General features: G+C 42.3%; 1 long non-coding RNA gene across 1 annotated transcript; it reads left to right on the top strand.

Annotated features, from left to right (window-relative positions):
* The first annotated feature begins 195 nt into the window (after nucleotides 1–195).
* On the top strand, nucleotides 196–2,375 carry LOC309719332. The gene is made up of 2 exons (XR_014280230.1): nucleotides 196–349; nucleotides 1,336–2,375. It is a non-coding gene; the product is annotated as an uncharacterized lncRNA (long non-coding RNA).
* The last annotated feature ends 7,060 nt before the right edge of the window (nucleotides 2,376–9,435 follow it).

Below are 9,435 nucleotides of genomic sequence, written 5' to 3' on the forward strand. Positions count from 1 at the left end.
GACGGCGACCTGCAGCTCTGAGTCTGTACAAGATGCATAAATAAACACATGAATAAAACCTCCGTGTAACTTTATAAAGTTAGTAAACTCAAACTGAATTCCACCTTAAAGAACATTTAATAAAAAAATATCAGCGGCTGTCACTGCTGAGCTCACGGAGCAGAGAGGGTTAAAGATCTGAGTGCTGCTGCTGCTCACAGGCTGTTAGAGGAGCTCCTCCTCCCCAGAAGAGTCCTGCAGGAGGAGGCCCTTCCTTTAGGGGAAGGGTCTCCTCTGCTCATGTGCTCTACTCATGATGATAACAGGGGCACGCTCAGGAGCAGGGTTTCTGCTAACGTTTTGATCTCAGGTCAGTGCTAATACTCCTGGTGAGTCTCTGTCGTTATCCAAAGACCTCCCCTGTGCTCTGAGCCACACACACCAACATGTTGGCAGAAACATGAAGGCTACCAGCAGCTCTGGAGATGGAGCTCACCCTGAGGAGCACGAGGCCCAGGAGGAGGTGAAGGCCTCAGGGGAGCTCTGGCTGCAGGAGCGTGCTGGGAAACAGAATTCAGCTCGAGCTCTACTCCACACACAGCACTCAGCATCCCGAAGCAAACACACTGAGGTCTGCTGGAGCCGTGACACCAGCTGACTGCTCTACTCGTATCACTGATATCATGAGATCAGCTAGGGTAATGCATCATCACTGTCTGAGCTGACAGCTGCATGCTGACCTGTGCTCTGCTGTCCTCCTGCAGGGGGCGTGGTAACCCCATGTAAATGAGGTCTGAGCCCTCCTGGGTCTGCAGACAGGAGCAGGACACCTGCAGACAGGCTGTTTCAAAGAAGAACTAGGGGGGTAGTCACCTCTGTGTCCATCATCAGAGTGAAACGAGTGACCGTCACTGGAAACCAGCCAGACTTCACTCACTGGCTTCTGAGAGTTCTGAATCTTTAGAGTTTTTGCCAACATGCTGGCTTTCAGAGCCAGAAGTGACCAGAAGCTGTCAGCTCACCGGTCAGGCTGCGTTCTCGCCCCCACCCGAGCGGTGGGTGGAGACAGAAAAACAGAGATTGAGGATACGACCAACAGAAATGAGTTAGAGATGTGGTGAGGAGCATCGGCAAGGCTGGGGCAGGTGCAGAGGTTCCTGTTAAAAGGGAGTTTTTCTTTCCCACTGTCTCCAAGTGCTCGCTTAGATGTGATTGTTTGGGTTCCTCTGTATGATTACAGGGTCTTTACCTTACAGTATAAAGCACGTTTAGAAGGCTGCTGTTAATTGTTTGTTAATGTTAAATTAACAAACATGATCAAGTTAATGATCAAATTCTCTTTTCTTTACTCCGCAGCAGCAGGGAGGCCCCACACTCCAGACCCCAATCGGACGGCCAACTCCTCCTCCCAGCCCCCCCGCTCCAGCAGGTCGCAGATAACGGGGGTGAGAGAAGACTCCAAAACCTGCCTCCGCCCGCTCATTGTAGTGTTGATGTATGTGTGTTCTAAGGTGCAATTAAAACCCAGGAGGGCATGGAGCTACCTGCCAGAGAGCAGCAGGTCAGCACACAGCCCCTCACAGGCTATGTGCTGACCTGATCAAAGTTTCAAAGCTGCTCAGAGTTCAGCTGTGGGGTTATGATCAGCTCCTTTCCATCATAGGACACTCCAGTGTCTCATCTCCTAAAGGAGAAAACAAAGGAAACACCTTTGCTCAATTGGCTGTCCGTCAACACACTGGATGATCCTCGACCCAAATTAAGGGCACTACTGGTGCCGACTGCAGCCCCACAAGCATCAGACGGGCTCTGAGACTGACCGTTTGGACCAAACATGGGACAGTGAAAGGTCGAAAAAAGTTTTATTTTCCATGTTTGGATCTTTAATTTCTATTTTCGAGGGATTCTGGGGTTTTTTTTGGAGGTGTGGACTCTTCAAATCCAGTGTACACTGCTCATCTGTGGAAGAGCTGCAGAGAAAGCAGCATGCAGAAACTCACTGCAGTGTGTATAATGATGGAATGAGGTTGATGCTCAAGTTGCCGAGGTGGAGCAGTGCAAATGTTTGTTAGTGTTGGAGTGGCTCCCTGTCACGCCGAGGCACAGTTGTATGTGTGGGGTAAAGGACTCCAGAAACCTCTCTGCACTAACTTCAGTTTGGTTTTATTCAAGTTATGGAGCCACTGGCCTCCTAGCCTTTATGTTATTGTGTCACACTGTGGGATTTTTTTAAATTTTCTTTTCTTCCTCATGTATTATGCATGTATATATTTTATTTGCTATGGACCTGTGTGTGTCTTTAAAAATTGAAAGTAAAGTAAACATCCTCAGCAGCATGTGGGGCGGTGCAGCTCTTTCTAATGTAAAGGTCTCAGTGAATAAACACACATTCATAATTCTTTATGATTCCTTGTATTCAAGGTCAGATTCAATTCATTTCAATGAAAAATGATTTTTGATTCATCGCGTGCTATGATTTAGACAAACCTGAGATGGTTTTAGACAGGTTGGTTTGAATATAAGTGATGTGAGATTTCCAGCAGAGCTGATCAAACAGATTGATTGAACTGGTTTAAGGATCAATGGTCATTGGTGGAGTCAAACCTCTTAGATCACAGTGACTGAACATCATTTGAAAAGGAAACAAAAACCATCAAACCGATTAAACTGGAACCATAGTCAATTGTCTTCCAGGGGCCAGAGCAGGCGACATTGAGGGAAATTTAAAACTGCTGGCTAAGGGTAAACGTAAATTCAGTAAAGTCATAATTCACGTCGGCAGTAATGACACCCGGTTACACCAATCAGAGGTCACTAAAATCAATATTGAATCGGTGTGCAACTTTGCCAAAACAATGTGGGACTCTGTAGTTTTCTCTGGTCCCCTCCCCAATCAGACCAGGAGTGACATGTTTAGCCGCATGTTCTCCTTAAATTGCTGGCTGTCTGAGTGGTGTCCCAGAAACGATGTGGGCTTCATAGATAATTGGCAAACCTTCTGGAGGAAACCTGGTCTTGTTAGCAGAGACGGCATCCATCCCACTTTGGATGGAGCAGCTCTCATTTCTAGAAATATGGACAAATTTATTAAACCCCCAAAATATGACTATCCAGAGTTGGGACCAGGAAGCAGAGTTGCAGTCTTACACGCCTCTCTGTAGCTTCTCTCCTCCTGCTACCCCCCAAAAACCATCTCCATAGAGACTGTGTCAGCTCCCAAACAGACAAAAAACAAACTAAAAACCAGCAACAAACAACTTAAACATAAACAATCACAAAGAAAGAACAATAAAGTATCCACATCTGAACTAAAGAGTAAAACAGTGAAATGTGGATTATTAAATATTAGGTCTCTCTCCTCCAAGTCTCTGTTAGTACATGACTTAATAATTGATCAACAAATCGATTTACTCTGCCTTACAGAAACCTGGTTGCAGCAGGATGATTATGTTAGTTTAAATGAATCAACACCCCGAGTCATTCTAACTACCAGAAACCTCGAAGCACAGGCCGAGGGGGAGGTGTGGCAGCAATTTTTCACACCAGCCTATTAATTAATGAAAGACCAAGACAGACTTTTAATTCATTTGAAAGCCTGATGCTTAGCCTCGTCCACCCCAGCTGTAAAACTCAGAAACCAGTCTTACTTGTTATCATCTATCGTCCACCTGGGCCTTACACAGAGTTTCTGTCTGATTTCTCAGACTTTATATCTAATTTAGTTCTGAGCTCAGATAAAATAATTATTGTGGGTGATTTTAACATCCATGTAGATGCTAAAAATGACAGCCTCAACATGGCATTTAATCTGTTATTAGACTCAATTGGCTTCTCTCAAAATGTAAAAGAACCCACCCACCACTTTAATCACACTCTAGATCTTGTTTTAACATATGGCATAGAAACTGAACATTTAACAGTGTTTCCTGAAAACCCTCTCCTGTCTGATCATTTCCTGATAACATTTACATTTACAATAATTGATTACACAGCGGTGGAGAGTAGACTTTATCACAGTAGATGTCTTTCTGAAAGCACTGTAACTAAGTTTAAGAATATAATCCACCCACTGTTATCATCTTAAATGCCCTGTACCAACACAGAGCAGAGCAGCTATCTGAACGCTACCCCAACAGAGGTCGATCATCTTGTTAATAATTTCACCTCCTCACTACGTACGACTCTGGATACTGTAGCTCCTGTGAAAACTAAGGTCTCTAATCAGAAGTATTTGACTCCGTGGTATAATTCTCAAACACGTAGCCTAAAGCAGATGACTCGTAATCTGGAGAGGAAATGGCGTGTCACAAATCTAGAGGATCATCATTTAGCCTGGAGAAATAGTTTGCTGCTTTATAAGAAAGCCCTCCGCAAAGCCAGAACATCTTACTATTCATCACTGATTGAAGAAAATAAGAACAACCCCAGGTTTCTCTTCAGCACTGTAGCCAGGCTGACAAACAGTCAGAGCTCTGTTGAGCCAACCATCCCTTTAACGTTAACTAGTAATGACTTCATGAACTTCTTCACAAATAAAATTTTTATCATTAGAGAAAAAATTACCAGTAATCATCCCACAGATGTAATATTATCTACAGCTACTCTTAGTACCATTGATGTTAAGTTAGACTCTTTTTCTCTAATTGATCTTTCTGAGTTAACTTCAATAATTACTTCCTCCAAACCATCAACGTGTCTTTTAGACCCCATTCCTACAAAACTGCTCAAAGAAGTCCTGCCATTAATTAATTCTTCAATCTTAAATATGATCAACCTATCTCTAATGATCGGCTATGTACCACAGGCCTTCAAGCTGGCTGTAGTTAAACCTTTACTCAAAAAGCCATCTCGTCAAAGCTTCATCAGGCTGTTATAACAAACTTAACCCAACTAACAAATACTAAAACTAAGAATATTTCACCTATATTTTTATATCATTTGTAGTTAGCTTTCCAAATTCAGTAAATAATTTCAGTTAGTTAGAATAGAATAATCCTTTAGTTGTCCCACAAGGGGAAATTTGGTTGTAACAGCAGCAGAATGAAAGCAAATATACACACAGAACAGAAACACACACAATTTTTACAGGAAAAAAATTTACATCATGGACAATAGTTACAAAAACAGAGTACTGTACAGTTATTGAGATTAAAGTATAGGCTTCATATATATATATATATATATATATACACTAGGGCTGGGTATCGTCACTGATTTCTAGAATCAAATCGATTCGATCCACGATTCGATTCAATTTGATTCAATTCGATTTGAATCTGGGAAATTTTGACAGTCAGAAATATTATAATTCAGATCGGTACATTTACATGTTTTTGTATCTATAAAAAGGAAGCTGGCACACGCAAGACTTTATCAAAGGTGTGAGCATCACAGCAGAGGCCTTTGTGTCAAAGTAGCTGAAGACAAAACACAGAAAAACATGAAGGTGATTTTCCTGGCCTGGGATTTTATAAAAATATTCTGCAGTACATCAAAAACGAAAGAAAACCATTAATCAACATATAAACATTACCTCTGACGTTACAGCGGTTTTATTAGAGACACGGCGTTTTGCATTTTGCATAATTTTAAAAAGTTTAAATTTGTTCAGTATTGAACGGCAGAAATTCGGTTTTCTTTTCGGAAGAACGTAAAAGGGAAAAAAAACATCAGCTGACAGCGCTGTAAACAACGGTAGACTTGTGCGCAACAAGCAAGCGAATAATGCAGAAAACAGATTTCGGGGATAGACGGGAAACTGTTCTTGAAGTACAGAGAGAGAGAGAGAGAAAGAGAGCTGTGCATGAAGTGTGATTTTATTGTGGTGGAAGCAAAACAGCAAAAGTCAGAGTGAATTCATGACGATGTTTATGTGAAGCTTAGTTTGGATCTTCTTTTTCTGCTGGTTCAGTCAATATTGTTTGGAGAGATCAAACTAACAGCTTTAGAATCAGCGCAAAAAGGGCGTGAACACAAAGTGCGGACCCGCCGTGTGGGTGTGGGTCCCAATCAGCAAGGGTTTCGGGTGAGCTCATTGTGAAACCTGGCCCCACCTTATCATGTGATTTCCTGAGGTCAGATGGCCCAGGATGTGAGTGGACAGACACTCTCCACCATTTGACCTTAGAACTGAAGAAGCTTCTCGGATGAGAGGTGAAACGTCTTCAAGCAACTCAAAGAAGTCCAGACGCTTTTCTTTCCAAGTGCCTTAGACATTGAATTAAATAATTATAAATACTTTGACCAACTGACTCGTGTTCTCTCTGTCCAGTAGAAGAAAAAAGAATTGGGTTTAATACAAGCAAAAAAAGAGAACATAATAAACACAACACCATTGCATTAATGTAGCTAACAGTAAATAACACTAAATCCTAAAAATTGAATGTTGCAGGGAAGCCCCGCACCCCAAACCCCATTTGGACATCTAGCACCTCTGCCCCGATGGCGAACAAAGAACGGGGGTGAGTGAAGACCCCAAACCTCCCTCCTCCCGCTCATGTGTAGTGTTTCTGTGTGCTGTTCTAAATTGTATTTAAAACATGGGAGGCCATGGTGCTGCTGCCAGAGAGCAGCAGGTGTTAGCACGACCCCTCCCGAGAACCCTTAATGCCTACATGCATTTAAACTTGAGAGGTGGGCGCCAGCGCCAGAAGTGAGGTTGAATACACAGACGGTCCTCTGGACGCCGTTAACGTGCCCACCCCCAAGGCCCTATATGTATGTGTTATAAAAGTATGAGTAATGTGGATGTCTAAGTTTCAGAATAAAATTGAGACACAGGTGGCCAGAAGGGGACAGAGGGGGGGAATGCCTCCCCTGCACCCTGGTGACACACCTGCACCCCAAGCCCTGCATGTGTGGGTGGGTGTGGTGGAGCGGGAAGAGGAAGGCAGCTGATGATGGGGAGGAAAGGAAGGGAGGGGCCCTCTGGAACCCACCAAAGCAAGAAGGGGCAGGCCCATTCAGACCGGAGCCCACGGCAGCAGCACCACAAAGCCCCACAGGACCCGGGACATGTCCACTCGACTCTAACGCAGAGGAAACTGTACCCACCCCGTCATTCAATCATCTCCCAGACAACACAATACAATAGACACTCAGGTTAAATCCATTCTCCACCCCTCCTGTATCTCTCCCCCACCTGCAGAGTGAACTCCTGCAAGGATGAAACAACCTCCCCGCCAGTTGAAGGGCCGCCTAGTTTGGCCGATGCACCCCCTGCACCAGGGCTGAGCCCCCATGGACCCACCCGCCCACAACCACAACCTGAGCAGGGTTCTGACGGATGTTTCACTGTCTGCATTATTGTACGGTCTATCTTACAATATGAATCGCCTTTTAATAAATCTGAATATTACACATTGACTGTCATCTGTATTGCTGACTAATTTAAAAGATGCCGTTTACATTTGAGTCTTCTCCAGCTTTCACTAGTGAAAGGAATGCACTGTTATATCTACTGCAATAGATTAAATGCTTATAATGAAGCTGTACAAAACATAATATTTAGTATATACCTCTATTTTGCCTCATATGAATTATTTTTCTAAGTTGTCGATATATTTTTAGTTTTAGTGTCATTTCCGTCCACCTTCCCTCTTCTTTGGTTTTCAGAATTAGCTCCAGCACAGTGCAGGGTAGAAACATACAGCAATCTAGAAACACTTTATTTACTTGAACACTCGGCTATGATCTGAATCTACAATCATCTCTCAGAGCTTCTGCAGCTAGAAGTCTGTCAGTTCACTGTGAAACATCACAGCATGCAGATTAGGATCACAGCAAAGCCACTAATGTGAACAAATATGTGAATAACTTTCCGTTCTCCTCTCCACACCAATGAAGCATTTCCTGTAAATTTATAAGCAGATGTTGGAGACGTGGACTGAGGAAATTATTGTACCCACTATTTTTATGATTAAAATGAAGTTTATAGCTGGGCTCATGAAGACCATTTGCACATTAACACAGCAGAATGTCATTAACACAAATTATGAGAATTGATCAGAGTAAATTATGGATTGTGATATGTGTGAGGTATGTGTGATTGCTGTGGGGCAGAAAAAGGATCAAAGTAAAGCATTCACTTCCCTGTGCATCAAAAATAAAAACACAATTATGGAAAAGATGAAAAACTAGATAACTATATGAGACTAACTATACTTATGGAAGCATAAAACCTTTGAGACTCTCTGCAGGTCATGTTATACATTTAATTCATCTCATCACTTTAACCCTGTAAGATCCAACACATCAAAAAATAGCCAGAAAATTCTGATTTTTTGGAACTGAGAAGTTTATTAACTAGTATAACAAAATCCACAAAAAATGTTTTTGCTATATCATGTTGTGTGTGATGTATTTTTATTATATATTCATTATATATTTTTTATATCTCATTTAATACATTGGGCGTTTTCGGCAACTTTTTGTTAATAACAATGTTAATTTTCGACAAAAAAAAAAGAGTTTTGTCCATAACATTTTGAAATTATGGCAAGTATTGATCATGTTGATGAGATAGAGGTCTCAGAAACTCATGTATCAAATATGATACAGAGGGCATTATAGGCCAACTTGTTCCATCCATGAAACTCTGTTTATATTCTGTCTGATTCTTTATCTTTCACAACTTTCTACTCACACTCATGAAGTAAGACTCTTTACCTCCTGCTTTAAACTGTCAGATCACCTGCAGGCACTTCGCTCTGTATAAGAAATAAACCTGATAAACCTCTCTGTCAGCGACCTGATCCTATTCATCAGTCTGTGGTCTCAGAGGTTTTCTGTTAAACAGGTTGATGCTGGTTTGTTTTTCTCAGGCAGTTTGTGATGATAAGATTAAGATCAAGATTCCTTCATTGTCACCGTGTTTGGCCATCGTACACGGATGTAGGAAGTTATTTTGAGGAAACAGTTGCATGAATGAACGTTACTGTCCTCTGACAGCAGCTTGTCTTGGACTCGGTGCCACTGCATGTCTGAACATCAATGCTCTGTGTCACTGACTAGTAAAGCGCTATATAAATACAGGCCATTTACCATTTACTGTTTCTTCTAAATATCATCAATACGATGAATTACTGTAAGTTGCATTTCAACTCTCATCACCTTTAAGACAGTCCTAAGTTTTACGTATACGTAGAGTAGTTTGAACTACTGGAAGTCTCTCTGAGAGAGCCACGATCTAGGATCGTGAGGCCCTGTGTCCAGGACACGCAAAAGAGGGGCCTGTCACCTGGGGTGATGAACAAAGTCTTAAGCCACAGTTCAGGACTGTGCAGAGCCTTGTGTCCGGGAAATGCAAAGGAAGGCTCGTCACCTGGGGTGACACGTTGTCTAGTCTGTGTAGGCCTATTTTATGTTAAGTGTGTGTGTGCGCGTTCGTTTGAGTGAGTGTGGAACAGTCTGAAGCACTAATTGTTATCATTGCAATGGGTAATCAAGCAAGTAAGA

The sequence above is a fragment of the Aulonocara stuartgranti genome, assembly GCF_965226115.1.
Source record: "Aulonocara stuartgranti genome assembly, chromosome: 12".
In the NCBI taxonomy this organism is placed as follows: domain Eukaryota; kingdom Metazoa; phylum Chordata; class Actinopteri; order Cichliformes; family Cichlidae; genus Aulonocara; species Aulonocara stuartgranti.